Source organism: Alosa pseudoharengus, unplaced genomic scaffold (genome assembly GCF_046254945.1).
Source record: "Alosa pseudoharengus isolate Yale_2024_CS ecotype anadromous, Long Island Sound unplaced genomic scaffold, YU_APseudo_1.1 YU_APseudo_1.1_scf_2, whole genome shotgun sequence".
NCBI classification, from domain to species: Eukaryota; Metazoa; Chordata; class Actinopteri; order Clupeiformes; family Clupeidae; genus Alosa; species Alosa pseudoharengus.
This window is the reverse complement of record NW_027468663.1, coordinates 43,683,119-43,700,687: the sequence shown is the minus strand read 5'-3', so window position 1 is coordinate 43,700,687 and position 17,569 is coordinate 43,683,119. Positions and strand designations below refer to the sequence as shown.

General features: G+C 40.8%; 2 long non-coding RNA genes across 2 annotated transcripts; both read left to right on the top strand.

The window, feature by feature from the left end:
• The first annotated feature begins 12,752 nt into the window (after positions 1-12,752).
• Positions 12,753-14,643, top strand: LOC143135307 (uncharacterized). Its single transcript, XR_012988895.1, has 4 exons — positions 12,753-12,968; positions 13,730-13,901; positions 14,157-14,244; positions 14,457-14,643. It is a non-coding gene; the product is annotated as an uncharacterized LOC143135307 (long non-coding RNA).
• Positions 14,644-14,779: 136 nt separating this feature from the next.
• On the top strand, positions 14,780-15,560 carry LOC143135306 (uncharacterized). Its single transcript, XR_012988894.1, has 3 exons — positions 14,780-14,920; positions 15,234-15,307; positions 15,426-15,560. It is a non-coding gene; the product is annotated as an uncharacterized LOC143135306 (long non-coding RNA).
• The last annotated feature ends 2,009 nt before the right edge of the window (positions 15,561-17,569 follow it).

Genomic DNA, 17,569 nt, shown 5'->3' with positions numbered 1-17,569 from the left:
GGTACACATATGATACGTTTTGAGCTCCAACTCAAAGGCAAAGCAGTTTCAGCCATGCAAACCATATCCATAACCATACCTACCATAACCGTACCTACCGTAGATAGCCTAAATTATATATTTTTTGAACGCCTGTAGTGTGGAGATGTGATTTAAGCTATAATAAGTTATATTCCTCCCTTCTGTGTGATTAATAAAACCATATGCCAGGATGAGATCACTGTTCAGAGTGACGTGACGAGTGCAGGTAGTTTTTAGTGCTTAATAAAACCATATGCCAGAATGAGATTAAGCAAACATAAGGGTGGAATATACTGTAGGTTAGACATGTCTCACCTTGATGAGGCAAAGGAGCAGCACTGCATACGAGAGATCCCTCTTGAACTTCTGCAGGATGTAAAGGTAAAACTGTTAGAAAATATATGCTGGTGGTGTTGCTAGGGTAGATATGGTGGTTGCTATGCAAAATAACATAGTTGCTATGGTGGTTGTTAGGGTAAGCATGTTGGTTGGTATGGTGGTTGCTAGCTTGACATTATTCAAGTGGTTGCTAGGGTAATTAAGATGGTTGCTAGGATGTTGCTAGGGTAATTAAGGTGGTTGCTTGGGTGTTGCTAGGGTACATATGGTGGTTGCAATACCAAATAACAAAGCAGTGGAATTGCTAACGTTTAGCCATTTTTACATTTTTAGCCAAAAAACTCACTTATGTTGATCCGATAAGTATGAAATCAGAATATGTTGAACAACGGGACATCACAAACAAGCCAGGCTCAGTTTGGAGTCGGTGGATTATTCCCGGAAGGAGATAAACGGTTCGAAACGTACACGATTTACCTCTTCTGGCACGGTAACGCTAGGTGGTAGAGGGATGGGACCAAGAGGCACGGCACAGCCTTGAGGCCCCTGACAACTGCTCCAAAGGTGGGATCTCTGAGACACCCACAAAAAAAACTGTGAAGGAAAAACATAAAAAAAGTTGACCACTCCCATTTCAGAGGTGGAGTTTTGGGTGGTAGCATGGAGCTACGAGGCTGAAATTCAAGTCAGACCTTCTGCACATGACCCGCATGGAGTGTGCAAAGTTTCATCCCTCTAGCTGTAACGCAAAGCATTGTGTCTGCAAAAAAATATTTTTTGACTATTTAAAGGAACACGCCACCCAAAATCAGTAGTAATATATGTTCTTACCTTAACTTTCACGAGTTGAGTCATACCTCTCCCGCGCCGGTAGGTGCACTCAAACGCTCTGTCGCGCGGCACGAATGTGTTAGCATGTTGCTATGCTAGCGGGCTCTGCCGTGGCCGTAGAGAGAGGAACATAGCAGTAATCAAACACCTCCACATTTTCCCTACTTAAATACAGTTGCACGAGTAGTTGATAAAAATGTGTACGTCACACAACATGAAACGTGGCGATTTTCCAAGCGAATAAACAGGAGAACTACAATGTGTGGCGCAATAGCACTTGGGAGTACTTCGACATAGCGTGGTAATATTATTAACACCTAATTGTAGATCCTATCCACCACAGAGTTTAGAATCCATGCTGGATCGACCCTCAGCCTCTCCCTCCCCTCTGAGCGAGAGAGAGGCACACAGACTAGAGATGCGCTGATGGGCTATTATTTCAACCATAACTGCATAGCAAAACTTATCATCCATCAGCACCAAAGTTTGTTGACCAATTTTCAAAACCGCACCCGCCCACCATCCGTTGTTTTAATGTAGGCTAGCCTATATGGGTGATGCAGCGCTGCTGACGTGAGGCTAGAAAGCCCTTGCCTGTTCTAGAAAGACTGATCTAATGCAACAAACTTTGGTGCTGATGGATGATAAGTTTTGCAATGCAGTTATGGTTGAAATAATAGCCCATCAGCGCATCTCTAGTGTGTGTGCCTCTCTCTCGCTCAGAGGAGAGGGAGAGGCTGAGGGTCGATCCAGCATGGATTCTAAACTCTGTGGTGGATAGGATCTACAATTAGGTGTTAATAATATTAATAATGTGGAGGTGTTTGATTACTGCTATGTTCCTCTCTCTACGGCCACGGCAGAGCCCGCTAGCATAGCAACATGCTAACACATTCGCGCCGCGCGACAGAGCGTTTGAGTGCACTTACCGGCGCGGGAGAGGTATGACTCAACTCGTGAAAGTTAAGGTAAGAACATATATTACTACTGATTTTGGGTGGCGTGTTCCTTTAACATGAAGCCATTTTTCAATTTTTAGCCAAAAAACACACATATGTTGGTCAGGTCAGTAATGGCATTGCTATGGTGGTTACTATGGTCATATTATGGTGGTTGCTAGGTTGTTGCTAGGGTAATTTGAATGGTTGCTATGGTGTTGCTAGGGTAGATATGGTGGTTGCTATGCAAAATAACATGGTTGCTATGGTGGTTGTTAGGGTAGGCATGTTGGTTGCTATGGTGGTTGCTAGCTTGACATTATTCAAGTGGTTGCTAGGGTAATTAAGATGGTTGCTAGGGTGTTGCTAGGGTAATTAAGGTGGTTGCTTGGGTGTTGCTAGGGTACATATGGTGGTTGCTATGCAAAATAACAAAGAAGTGGAATTGCTAACGTTTAGCCATTTTTAAATTTTTAGCCAAAAAAAAAACTCACTTATGTTGGTCCGATAAGTATGAAATCAGAATATGTTGAACAACGGGACATCACAAACAAGCCAGGCTCAGTTTGGAGTCGGTGGATTATTCCCGTTAGGAGATAAACGGTTCGAAACGTACAAGGTTTACCTCTTCTGGCACGGTAACGCTAGGTGCTAGAGGGATGGGACCAAGAGGCACGGCACAGCCTTGAGGCCCCTGACAACTGCTCCAAAGGTGGGATCTCTGAGACACCCACAAAAAAAACTGTGAAGGAAAAACATAAAAAAAGTTGACCACTCCCATTTCAGAGGTGGAGTTTTGGGTGGTAGCATGGAGCTACGAGGCTGAAATTCAAGTCAGACCTTCTGCACATGACCCGCATGGAGTGTGCAAAGTTTCATCCCTCTAGCTGTAACGCAAAGCATTGTGTCTGCAAAAAAATATTTTTTGACTATTTAACATTAAGCCATTTTTCAATTTTTAGCCAAAAAACACACATATGTTGGTCAGGTCAGTAATGGCATTGCTATGGTGGTTACTATGGTCATATTATGGTGGTTGCTAGGTTGTTGCTAGGGTAATTTGAATGGTTGCTATGGTGTTGCTAGGGTAGATATGGTGGTTGCTATGCAAAATAACATGGTTGCTATGGTGGTTGTTAGGGTAAGCATCTTGGTTGCTATAGTGGTTGCTAGCTTGACATTATTCAAGCGGTTCCTATGGTAATTAAGATGGTTGCTAGGGTGTTGCTAGGGTAATTAAGGTGGTTGCTTCTGTGTTGCTAGGGTACATATGGTGGTTGCTATGCAAAATAACAAAGCAGTGGAATTGCTAACGTTTAGCCATTTTTACATTTTTAGCCAAAAAAACTCACTTTTGTTGGTCTGATAAGTATGAAATCAGAATATGTTGAACAACGGGACATCACAAACAAGCCAGGCTCAGTTTGGAGTCGGTGGATTATTCCCGGAAGGAGATAAACTGTTCGAAACGTACAAGGTTTCTCTCTTCTGGCGCGGTAACGCTAGGTGCTAGAGGGATGGGACCAAGACGAACGGCACCGCCTTGAGGCCCCTGACAACTGCTCCAAAGGTGGGATCTCTGAGACACTAACAAAAAAAAACTGTGAAGGAAAAACTTTAAAAAAGTTGACCACTCCCACTTCAGAGGTGGAGTTTTGGGTGGTAGCATGGAGCTACGAACTGAAATTCAAGTCAGACCTTCTGCACATGACCCACATGGAGTGTGCAAAGTTTCATCCCTCTAGCTGTAACGCAAAGCATTGTGTCTGCAAAAAAAATATTTTTCTATTTTGTATATTGGCGAATGAATGGGGCATTTGATGTTTTGAGCTCCAACACAAAGGCAAAGCAGTTGCAGCCATGAAAACTATGTATTTTCTGAATATGATGTACCATAGTAAATAGGAAGGTGTGACATGTCTTAATTCATATTAATTGACATCTACAGGATAGGTGTAACAGCGTTGATTCCTCTGAGAGAGTGCGTGTGTGTGAGTGAGTGAGTGAGTGAGTGAGTGTGTGTGTGTGTCTAATACTGTACATACCGATTGGCTCTGTATTCTCAAGTCCATGCAGGTCCTTCCCAGTTGAAAATGAAGAGGCCACATTATCTGAAGGAGATCGATCAATAGGAACCTTGCTTTAAATCCCCATCCAAGAGCAATTATGCCTACAGTTAGTGTTCTTTTTTCAAAAACAGTCAACAACAACCATCAGCCCACCAAAAATACACACAACAATTGCACACACAACAACACATACACCACAGAACAACAACAACAACAACAATAGACAGCCACAGCAGGACAACACAAGCGGAACATAACATAATTCTGTGATGTTGTAATACCTCTATAATATTCTAGACGCTATAGTATTTCTATAGTAGTCTTATATATTAATTCTAAGACTGATTTCTGAACACTGGACACTCAGGTTAAAATAATATATACTACTGAACACTCCAGATTAAATCATATGTACTATACCCTTCCTTACATTGCTAACCTCTTCCAACTTACAATCACTGCCAGAGTCGAATGTCCGAAGAATGCCGAGCAATACATTTTGAGAGAAAGAAAATAAAAAATATGAATGTGTTCAATGCAAATGCAAGATGTACATACCAAGGACCACTGGTCAAATTATGTGGGATAGGGATTTGGGGTGGAAAGGAAAACACATCAGAACAGCTTCTTTCTGAAAGGGGAAGAATATTTTTTTCAATAATTCATTCATTTATTTATCTGACCACTGGGCCACAGGAAATCATCATGTGTTCACTAATACATGGATTGCCCTGTAAACAAGACAATTCTTTGGTGCCATGTTATTTTTGTTTCCCCATAACAGCTGGGCATCTCAACAGCTATAACCACAAACTCTAGATGGCTACCTCAGTGCAGTATTGTATCGGCCAGTTGATTTATTTGAAGAAAATATTGTAGTAATACTGCAATATTGTTATAATATCCATCTCTTCTAAGGTACTGCAACAGAGAATGATAAGATTCAACGTTTGTTTTGAACTGTCCATTTTGATGAAGTTTGCCTATTGCCATTGCTAGCTTATTAGCTTTTTCATTGCGTGCATGTAACATCGATGTGTATAGAATGATCCATTCCATCATTGAAAATGTTTCGTTTTCTTATCAAAGTACACTAGAAAAGAAAATGGAAACATTACCCAATAGCCAACTATCAAGGTGAACAGTAAGTTATATTGACATTAAACGGGACATTGCTTACTTACATCACCGGCGGCATGGTAAGACACGGGGCAGGCAGACTGCTGCCAGCTGTTGTCTTAAAACCTAGGCCTATTGACGTGATCTCCTTGTTTTCTTATACTTGCAAAACTTGGAAGCGAACAAGGCAGAACAGGAGTTTAACTGACCACGAAAAAAGACATACTTTTGTACCAATTTACCAAGGCTGACCACAACATCCATCCCTATGCATCCATCTGGGCTGCGGCAGCCGAGGAGTGAACAATTATGTCGCAAACTAATGACATCAATATAGGACGTGATGGAAAATTTCTCCGATTTGAACTGGACTTTCGCCACTTTTTAAAAAAAGTATGTCCGAGAACTTTATAGCAGTCACCTTCCAAACAGTCCACAAATCTCAAACAAACTACTAAATATATCGCGGATGTTTAACAAGGCTCAAATTAAAATATTACAGCTTTACCAGGCTATTATTATTAAAATTAGGCTCGCTCGTAGCCTATTAAAGGCACGCTCGCTTATACCAATTAAAAAAACAAAACACTATCGCCAATAAATATTAAATATCCTACAGATGTGCGTGATAGGTCATGTTATCCAACTAAAATAGGGTAGCAGTTTAAACACACATTTTGAAACAGAAACAATAGCAAACACGAGCAAATGAACGGATTTAAGCTAGCCTACTGTAGCCTACCTGTGAAAACCATTGCAAGCTCGAGGAAGCCTATTTCAGGCTATCGCACATGTGCGAATTATTGACAATTGCGTACATTACTGTACGCATTGGCGTGCACAGGTTTGCGTCCGGAATCATACGCATGGCGAGTGTGATCGGGTTGAAAATACAGATAAATAATATAAATAGATAGTTAAAATATAAAAATAAAAAACATGTTTCAAGTAAATTGTTCAGAAAGCCATCAACCTGTTTCATGGTCCTCTTTTTTAATGAATTATTCATTATCCGAGATAACAATTTTAACCATGTACATTCATTTCAAGCATTTTCTCTAGTCTTGATCTTAAATCTGAGCATGGCATTGAATTCCCTATATGTGAAAACCTATAAAAGCACATTACATTCAGGTTTTTACCTTGTACAGTCCTAAAGATAAGTGATTAATTAGATTTTGACCTGGCGGCGGCCATATTGGATTTCTCCGTTTTGAGGCATTATGGGACATTTTTGAGCCTGGCATACAGATTTGAATTCAGCACCCTTCAAAACCCCTAAAAATGTTGTATGCCAAAAATTAACATGATTTGCCTTCAGGGTTAATTTATTTTCAAAATTGACCTAGACTATATGTTCCCATAAGCCAGCGTTTCTCAAACTGTGGGTCGCGACCCACTACTGGGTCGCGGACACATGCCAGGTGGGGCGCGAACTGACGTGAAAAACAGGAGTTTTTTTATTTATTTTTTTATCTGTAGCCTGGGCCCAGGTAGCACCCGATGCGCAATGGACGCACTGTGTTATTCACAGGGAAGCGCTCGTGTCAAGGCTAGTTAGTCCCGACCTACATGAGATTTTGAACGTTGTTGTGAGAGTGGTGAATTTCATCAAAACCCGGCCCTTAAAAGCGCGTCTATTCTCCGCACTTTGCGAAGAGATGGTAGCTGACCAAAAGGCTGTACTGTTTCACAACGAGGCAAGGTGGCTTTCCTGAGGTAAAGTGCTGTCGCGCGTGTTTGAGCTCCGAGTCGCCTCTTCTTGGAGGAAGAGCGCATGTTTGAATCTGCAAGCACGTTCACTGATGAACATTTCTTGACGAAGCTGGCCTATCTTAGCGATATATTTGATATATCTTAGCGATACATTTGAGTTAAATGTCCAGTTACAAGGCGAAGACAAGCACCTACCTCACCTAGCAAATAAGATTACTGCATTCACCAAAAAAACTTGAGTATGGGACAGGCGCCTCGATCGCGACAGTATTATGCCTTTGAGACAGCAGGCCTACATCACATCCCTGCAAAGTTTATTTCAAAAATATTTCCCAACCAGCAGTGCTCAGTATGACTGGATTATGGATCCATTTAATGCAGCATGTTGGTATTTCATTGAATATATTGTACAATGCTGTAAAATGGCCTATGCTTCCTAATATGTTGCTGGAAAACAGAAATATGTGTTATGTATTTATTTATTATTATATCTGCAGCACCAGCTGATTTTAACTCTGTTGAAGAGGATATATTTAGAACTTGTCATTATTTCAATACATTTGACAATTTTAAGCTTGACCTACCACTTTCTTAGAGCGATGAGGGACAGGTGGGGCTCGAGAATGCCCCCTTGATCAAAGTGGGGAATGAAAGAAAAAGTTTGAGAACCACTGATCTAGTTTGTTAACTACCACAGTCACGAGTTGGGTCGCGATAGTCTGTCATTTTTAAAAAGTGGGTCCCCAGAAAAAAAGTTTGAGAAACACTGCCCTAAGCGCCCTGGCTACTCTTGCCATCTTCCTTGACGGACCCTCGGAAACAGGAGAACCTGCACATTTACCAGAGAAAAAACGGGCTTCCCTTGTGTGCGTAGGCATAATTAAACAATTCATGCACGACTGGGGGGCGTCCCTTGCCAAGAAAGCATGTTGGTGGCCCAAACACAACTCACACTTATCAGGCCATCCAAATGTGCATGATCAGTTAGTGCCACAGCTACTATCTTTTCCACCAATTCCAAAAGCTTGTAAGGAGATCACCTCCTGTGGTTGCGTCAAGGGATGTCTAAGCCAGCGCTACAGTTGCAGGAAAAGTTGCATGTTATGCATGGAGTCATGCAGCTGCAGCAGCACCTGTCAGAACACTGCTGGAGAGGAGGAGGATGAGGATGATTAGGATAGCCTAAGTGTGTAGCCTACCTCTTCATACCAAGAAGTTTAAAGAATTGATTAGAACAGAATGGATTAATTACTAAATAAACAGGTAAATATGCATTATTAAATAAATAGTTAAAATACATATAAATAGATAAATACAGATAAATAATATAAATATATAATTGAAATATGGTAATCAACCTTGCTTCTAAACATGTTTCAAGTAAATTCTTCAGAAAGCCATCAACCTGTTTCATGGTCCTCTTTTTTCATGAATTATTCATTATCCGAGACAACAATTGTAACAATGTACATTAATTTCAAGCATTTTCTCTAGTCTTGATCTTAAATCTGAGCATGACATTGAATTCCCTATATGTGAAAACCTATAAAAGCACATTACATTCAGGTTTTTACCTTGTACAGTCTAAAAGATAAGTGATTAATGGACTAGTTGCATGAAAGGCTCCCGGTGAGCTTGTTTGTTTCCTGTGGAGCCAGGTGTGTTTGAACCTGCCGCTCTTCTTAGTGTCTACACGTCCTTCTTTATCGTAACGTGCTGATTCTCTAGGTGCAACACCTAGCCGGGTCCGTGTAGACACTAATTACATTCAGAATAGCGGCAGGTTCAAACACACCTGGCTCCACAGGAAACAAATGACCTCACCGGGAGCCTTTCGTGCAACTAGCCCATTAGATTTTGACCTGGCGGCGGCGGCCATATTGGATTTCTCCATTTTGAGGCATTATGGGACATTTTTGAGCCTGGCATACAGAAGATTTGAATTCAGCACCCTTCAAAACCCCAAAAATTTTGTATGCCAAAAATGATTTGCCTTCGGGACTTTAAATAATCACATTTTCCAAAATCCTGCCTAGTCTAATAATGAAGTGATGGCATGATGGATGTGATCATTTGCCCTCCTGGTTCTGAAGTTACTTACGTGCTTTGCAAAGCGATTCCAATGACATTGTATAAGTTACGTTTACATGAAATATTAAAGGAAAATTCCGGTTTTTAGCACTTTAAGGCCCTTTTCTGGTTTGTTTTGGATGAACTAGAGTGGTGGACACCGAACATTTGACGATTGGTCCTGTCTCGACTTTTCTGACTCGTTTTGAATCGCCTTTTCACCTCTCAGGGTGGCTGGCAATGGGCATACTGTAGTAGGCTACTCAAACATGTCCTAAAACAACCCCGTTCGTTTTCAAAACTGTGCAACTCACCGAGTGGTTAGTGGTGTTCGTTGATGTTCCAAAACAAGTAGCATAGCGAAATACAGTTTCTGTCGTCTTTTATTTGGCATTTTGTAAAATCCCATTGATTTCTGTTGGAAGACTCATTGCACGTTGATAGCCACCGTCTATGCTTCAGGTTCAAATACGAATCATACATTGCGCCGATATATTTGCTTTTAATAGCCAACGAACTCCACTAACCACTCGGTGAGTTGCACAGTTTTGAAAACGAACGGGGTTGTTTTAGGACATGTTTGAGTAGCCTACTACAGTATGCCCATTGCCAGCCACCCTGAGAGGTGAAAAGGCGATTCAAAAGAGTCAGAAAAGTCGAGACAGGACCAATCATCAAAATGTCGGTGTCCACCACTCTAGTTCATCCAAAACAAACCAGAAAAGGGCCTTAAAGTGCTAAAAACTGGAATTTTCCTTTAATATATATTCATTAATAATATATTAATTTCAATTTCATTCTCTTGTAGGCCTACAGGTGACATGTACTGAGAGTAGCCTACACATTCAGATGTTCTTACTATTGCAACATTAAAGTTACAGGAAGATAACTTTGATGCTTAAAGGAACCCGCCACCCAATGTCAGTAGTAATATATGTTCTTACCTTAACTTTCACGAGTTGAGTCATACCTCTCCCGTGTCGGTACGTGCACTCAAACGCGCTGGACTGTGTTAGCATGTTGCTATGCTAGCGGGCTTTGACGGTAACTAAGCTTAGAAGTAATCAGAAACATCCACGTTTTCCCGACTTAAATACAGTTGCACTAGTAGTTGATAGAAATGCTACGGCCACGCAACATGAAACGTGGCGATTTTCCAAGCGAATAAACCGGAGAACTACAATGTGTGGCGCAATAGCACTTGGGAGTACTTCGACCTAGCGTAGTAGTATTGTTAACACCTAATTGTAGATCCTATCCACCACAGAGTTTAGAATCCATGCTGGATCGACCCTCAGCCTCTCCCTCCCCTCTGAGCGAGAGAGAGGCACACACACAGATGCGCTGATGGGCTATTATTTCAACCATAACTGCATAGCAAAACTTATCCATCAGCCATCCATCAGCACCAAAGTTTTTTGACCAATTTTCGAAACCACACCCGCCCACCATCCGCTGGTTGTTTTAATGTAGGCTATGGGTGATGCAGCGCTGCTGACGTGAGGCTAGAAAGCCCTTGCCTGTTCTAGAAAGACTGATCTAATGCAGCAAATAAAGGCTAAAGTCGTACATTGGCTATGTTGTAGCCTATCCCCAGAATATCAGCAGCAAACTCAGTCTCTGTCTCGCAAAACAGTCTCCAAATAAAACGCACATCGGCCTGTTGCCTATTCTGCCAGCTTGTGACAATATATCGTACAAATGCTTGATTGCATTTTGTTCAGTGAATCTTTTGTAAATTGCTTTACAATAGCGTCGGGCCCTTGTCAGCAGCCTTCGGCTTGCCTCTTTCACTCCTTGTCTTCCGATGTCATTTCTGAGTCATCTACAGATGTTTACACACATTCACCTCCCTAAATAGAACCAACTTGACGTTGACTTCAACCTGTGTATATCCTAGATGAGACTGCCTGGGTTATTTTGTTTCGATATTAGCCTATATATAAAACACATAATTGTAGCCTACCATTCAGGGAATAGGCATTTAAAAGAGAGACAGAGAGTGATATGACTCAGAAATGACATCGGGCGATGGCAGTGCGAGATGTTCAGAACGTAAGAGCTAAAACTTCTACAAACTCAATAACATCCAGCGGAAAAAGAAGGTAGGCCTACGAAAAATAGTCGGAAAACTTAGATGTGTAAGGCAAGCAAGCTGGCGGTTGTTAGGCTACTAAAAATGTGAACATGCACGTTGTGCGGTGGACTTTCAGAATGAATGGAGTCGGAGTTTCTTTAATATCGAGGCGTCATATTTGTCCGATGGCCTGCTATAAAATGCTGTCTGTCTGAAAAAGATGCGCTCGTGCAGTCAAAATGACTGTCTTCAGAACAGGCTTGTCAGTCACCCTGACATAGCCTAACAGTGTGTAAAGTAGCCTATAATGTGAATGACATTTTTTTGCAAAAAATAAAGTACAATAGGCATTAATTAGTAGGCCAGGAGCATGTTGAAATTATGTGGCAAATTGCGTTTTTTATTACAACTAGTGCAGTGCCCGTTCAAACATGCTATTCTTGTAGCCCAATTAGCCTACATGCACTCTCAGAAAAAAAGGTACGCAGGGGTACAAGTATTAAACCTTCAGGTACCAAATTGTTCCTTTCAGTTTGTTGTACCTTGAAAGATACAGGACTGAACCTCTGTGATACAATGTTGTACCAGAGCCCGTCTACGGAGAGCCTTGCCACTCCGTATTAAGTCCCATTGTACCGAATTTTGGTTGCAGTTCCACCAGAGTTCCACTGGGGGCGATCGCCATGAGTGCAGAATGAATGGGAGTCAATGGAGCTAGACGGCTAAATTTGCCTCTTTCACCTGATTGTCGTTGACAAATCTCAGATTTGATTGTAGTTTGTATAACTTCAACATGGGTTATAGGTCAAAAGTTGAATGAACGAGTACTTATGTCCTTTTGATTTCTTACAGGTTGGGTCGTTGTTGCCCATAACACGCTAGCATTGTGCTAATGAATGACGTCATTGACACGTTTGAAAGGCTTTTTAGAACAATTAAGTGACTTTAAAAAATATAATACTCAACCAAGTGTATTTTCTTTGCCTCCCCTTTCGAAAACAATATTCAAATTACTTGGAAAAAAATTATATCCCGAGAAAAGTGGATTTTGAGGGGTACAGCTCCATAGACCTCCATGCATTCTGCACTCGTGGACGAGCGCCCTCATGTGGAACCACAGAAGGAACTGCAACCACTTCAGAACAGTTTAGAAACCGGAAGTTTTCCGAGAGTGGCAGTTCTCCCCTTATTAGACATTCTCTGGTTGTACCTTTCAAAGTACAAGATTTGTGAAAGTACATGTTTGTACCATATGATTTTGTACCCATGAACTAGAGCTATTAGTCATGCGTCAGCCAATCAGATCGCCAGTCCTGCTAGAACTCTCGACCTCGCCAAAAATAAAAACATGGAGGATGATTCTGAGAAATGGTAGAGGATTATACATTTATTTAAAAAGTTGGGCTAGATTATGATTTTGTTTTGAAAATGAGATGAGAAATATGGATTGAATAGTCTAAAAATCCTGTTTTTACAACAAACAAATTTGTCAGGAGTGAGGTTGACGATGTGTGTACTGTACCAGCTAATAAGTTAGCAAGCTATCGTCAGCGGTCATCAGTCAACGCAACGGACAGTGCTGCGTACTGCAGGCGCCGTAGCGTCGGCACGGGCGTCAGTGTTTGGAGTGTTCCATAAAGATTTTAACGGTCGGTGCCGTGGGTCGGGCTGAGCTGAGGCAGGGAATCTGAATGATGTCTCTTGCTGCGCTGACAACCGAAGACCTTCTGCAGCAACTTTCTAAAGGTGGATTGGACGTAACCGTAAATGAGAGAAAAAAATTCATAGGTGACTAAAGTAGCTTTTTTAATAATTGTCAATAGCGTTAAACTTTTAACAGGACTTCGTGTGGTATAATATCTATCTAGCTAACGTTACTAGATGGAACCTAGAAGCTAGGACGAGCTGCTAAGGTCTCTTAGCTCCCTGTCAATCTGATTTATGCATGCATTAAGTAACATTACTTAGTGCTTTGGTGACATTTTAGCGGATTTGGGATCATGTCAAGTGTTAATTTAAGCCAATGTTAGAGCTAGCTAGTTGGCTAGGTAATCAGTCGTGGTCAATGGTAGAAAAGTTATAGCTAACTTGGGAAGCTATAGCGCTACATTGGCTACCAGACTGGTTAGCTAGCTGACGCCACATGCTTTTGGTAGAATTAACGTCAACTTCCCAGGCTTTATGTAACGTTAGTTTCCTGTTTTGGCTCTGAGAAAGATGTTGAAATAACTGCTATACAATACAAACGGTAACACAATGGCAATATAGCTGCTAATATTGTTTAGTTAAACATCAGTCATACATTGAGAACTTATGATTGCATTTGTATAACTTAGTGTTGGTAGCATCAAGGCCGTTTCAGTTCATCAGTTAGCCAGCCACGTGGTTGGTGAAGGCTAGCGCTGACCTTGCTGACTTGATGGTTTAAGGTCAATGGTGAATTAATGGTAATTTTTCACAGGTTAGTTTAGGTTCTGTTTGTGCAAGGGATGTGAGTTTGTAGTGTCTAACTAGTTATATTAAATGCTGTTTTGTTTTTTCTTTTTCAGAATATGAAGTGGATGGGGAAACTGTTAATGGTGGCCTGACGAACCTTATGATTTCCCAGCTCTTTGAGGGGTTCTTCAAAAAGCAAGTAGCAGTAAAGTTCATCAACCTGATCTCTCAGCCGAAAACAGAAATTTGCGATGTTGCAGCTCCTGCTTCAATGTCTGAATCAAGGTGGGTTTTTAACTTTTTTATCTTTGGATTCTTTGCAACAGACTGGAATTTAATAAACATATTAACTGTAGAGAGCAATAATTGTGTCTAACTATGGTGTGGTGTATTTACAAGCCTTGCACATGCAAAATGGTGCCCTTTTTTGCTGTAAACACCCTTTGTTTCATTGGTTTTGTTTGAATGCAGGTATTTGGATGTATGCAGTATGATCTAATAACTTTGTGCAATTGTAAACATTTTAAATGAATTTGTTAGGTATCCTTCCGGTGAAGATTATGTGAAGGCTGCCAAGGCACTTGTTGCCAAATACCCTTTCTTGAAGGACGTGGAGGGGAATGGATATGTAAGTGTTTGACATTGAAGTGCTTTAGGAATGCTTTCAATATATTCTGATGTTTTCTGTTACTATTCAATAGTCTGTTGTCACTGTGCTACTAATGAAATGATATGTTTATGTTTACGGTATATATATATATATATATATATATACTTGCAACAAAATATCATCTTGTCATGCAATGTAAAGTAACCCTTGACAATCATTGTTTTGCATAGCATACGTTGCACATGTCATTAAAAAGGAAGTTCAAAACTGAACGATCACCTCTTGGATGAAGAACAGGTCAAACAGTTCAAAGCGAAATTTGGTCATCGCAAGGGCAAGTCCAAACAGACACCAAGCCAGATAACATGTGAAAGAAGATGCGAAATGGTAGGCCTCCTGTGGTACAACAGTATTTGCAGCAGTGGTAGGACTCTAGGTTATAGAGCATCCCAGTAATGTGTGTGTTTGTGTGTTTGTGAACTTGTACACAATAGGATCGATCATGAGTCTGAAGGTCCTGTTGGCGAAGATGCAGTCTTAAATGATGCCCATGTAAAAGTCTCAACCAGATAGTGCCATTGTGGAGGAAAAAATGAGGCGCACATTTCTCTGGAGAAGATGCGAGTTGCTACAGGGTGGAATGTCAGCTGTTGAAGCCGCCAACAAGTATCCCTTCCTGAAAACACCTTTTGGGGTATGTTTGAAATAGTTTGGTCCTTCATACACTGTGCCCTATAACAACTCTTTTGTAGTTCACTTTAGAAGTGTTAAATATCTGAAAAGGAAAAGACCAAAAAGAGTAAATAACATATAAGGAATGCATTAATAGTAATATTTGAAAAAGATCGAAAATTGAATCGAATCGTGACTTTAAAATCGAAAATTACATCGAATCGAGGATTTGGAGAATCGTGACACCCCTAAAAGTAACCTCTTGTCATATTGTGTGATATGTTTGCCATTGTTAATCCATTGTATTTATACCTCTTCTCGTTTGTAAAACCTAGAATTCTGAGCTGCCTTGGTGCTCTTACCAACCATCTTCAGAGAAAAACTTGAGCACTACATTTCACTGAATGATGTAAGTTTTACCATTCATCTTCATTTCCGAACTTTCAGTTGTACAAAGTTAATATGAAATTCCAAAAGGAGAACATTTTCTTTACTCATTTTAGTTGTGTTGTGTTTTGTCTGTTTAGGGAGATCCAGCTACACCTTATCCGACTGCAGATGCCTGGCACATCAAACTGGAGACAGGTTTTCAGCGAGCGGCGACTCCCTGCAACTATCAAGGTGGATGGAACGGAAGTCTGCACTCTCCACTCTCTCGCTCTCTCCACACACACTCTCTCTCCACTCTCGCTCTCCACACTCTCTCTCTCTCTATACACTCTCTCTATACTCTCTCTCTCTCCACTCTCTCTATACACTCTCTCTCTCTCCACTCTCTCCACACTCTCTCTCTCTCCACTCTCTCCACACTCTCTCTCTCTCCACTCTCTATACACTCTCTCTCTCCACTCTCTCTCTCTCTCTCTACTCTCTTTCCTCTCTCTGTACACACACTCTCTCTCTCTTTCTTTCTTTCTCTCTCTCTCTCTCTCCCCACACACACACACCAGCCCTACTGTATCAAACAAAATTAAACTTGTTGTAAGTAAACTTGCAAAATGTATGTCTTAATGTCGTAAGTGGCCAGAATGCATCTGATTTAAAAAAAAAAAAAAAAGCTCTCTGTCTGTACCCTGTGATGAAATCAGATTTACTGTTTTGTATTTTTATACAATAAATCTGTTTTTTTAAAGAAAGTGTTGTTTTTATTATTTATTTACAGTATGTCCAGTAAGGGAACCTATAAGTACCTTTAAAGGTACAAATCCACTTGTCTAAGGGAACTTATAGGTACCTTTAAAGGTACAAATGGACTTGTCTCTGTGGTGGTACCTTAATGGTACAAATACTGTACCCTCAATGATGATACAAACCTGTACCATAGAGAAAAGGTACAAAATAGTTCCTGAAGGTACAGATGGGACCATTGAAGGTACAAAACATGAGGGTACAAATATGTGCCCCTTTTGTAAGGTACTGCTCTGTACCCTCTAAAGGTACTGCCACAGAGACAAGCGTTTGTACCTTTTTTACGGTACTGAGCGGTACCATTTTTTCCGAGAGTGTGCCTGCAGGTAGGCCTGCTTTGAAAATAGAATAGGGAAAAACATAATTCCAGGTAAGCATTCAATAATGAATAGACCTACAGATAATATAATAAATGTGAAGTGAGCAGAATTTGGCTCACATGTGACATTTTGACAGAAATGGCTACATGTGACATTTTTTACAAATCAAAATGTCATAATAACAGCTGCTTTGAGTCAAGGCTATATGCTTAGCCTATTGAATAACGTGATGATAGAGAAAACAAACCATTTTGTGGAATGATGCATCATATGGAATTTGCAACGGTGTGACTCAAAAACAGTCTCTGGTGGCCTATAAGTGACATCACACTCTTTCTGCCACTCGTTGCTTATCGCTGGTTATGCTTTGCATGTGTGGCATTCTGAGACGTTCTTTAATCGGGACCATCATCGCTCGTTTCAATTTAGGACCTTGCAGTTGGAGCTGTCGTTTGCTTATTCAAAGTCTAAAGAAAGTCCAAAGTAGCCTGGGCTATTCATATAGCATCACACTCTGTCTGCCACTCGTTGCTTGTCGCTGGTTATGCTTTGCATGTGTGGCATTCTGAGACGTTCTTTAATTCGGGACCATTATCGCTCGTTTCAATTTAGGACCTTGCAGTTGGAATTGTCGTTTGCTTATTCAAAGTCTAAAGACAGTCCAAAGTAGTCTGGGCTATTCGAAGAGTCCGTTTATTGCACATCATTTTTTACGTCATTTTGAAGAATGAAGAGCCACTGCATACCTGTGTCTTGGCGTGTTGCAAAATCCGTGGAGTTCACTTTATTGTTTAGGTCAGACATGTTACGTTTTTTGCCCTTATAACTTACACTGATCCAGCTTAGCCAAAGCCCTGCTTCTATCCTCACTGGTAGCTTACAGCAGTGTTTTTCAACCTTTTTTGTGCCACGGCACACTTTTGACACTTAAAATGTCCCACGGCACACTATCCTGTGTGAAGAAAAAATAAACATACCATAGCCTAAAATTTCAAATAATACACAGATATGGCCTTATTATGGCTTCTATGCAAGACCTGCTCAATAAAACAAGTGCCCTCTGTTTCATTTGTAGGTGACTATATCTAATTTAATTGTTGTTATGAACTGGATATGTGATGATTCTGTGAATACTGGATATGGGGCCCCCGTTGTACAATGCC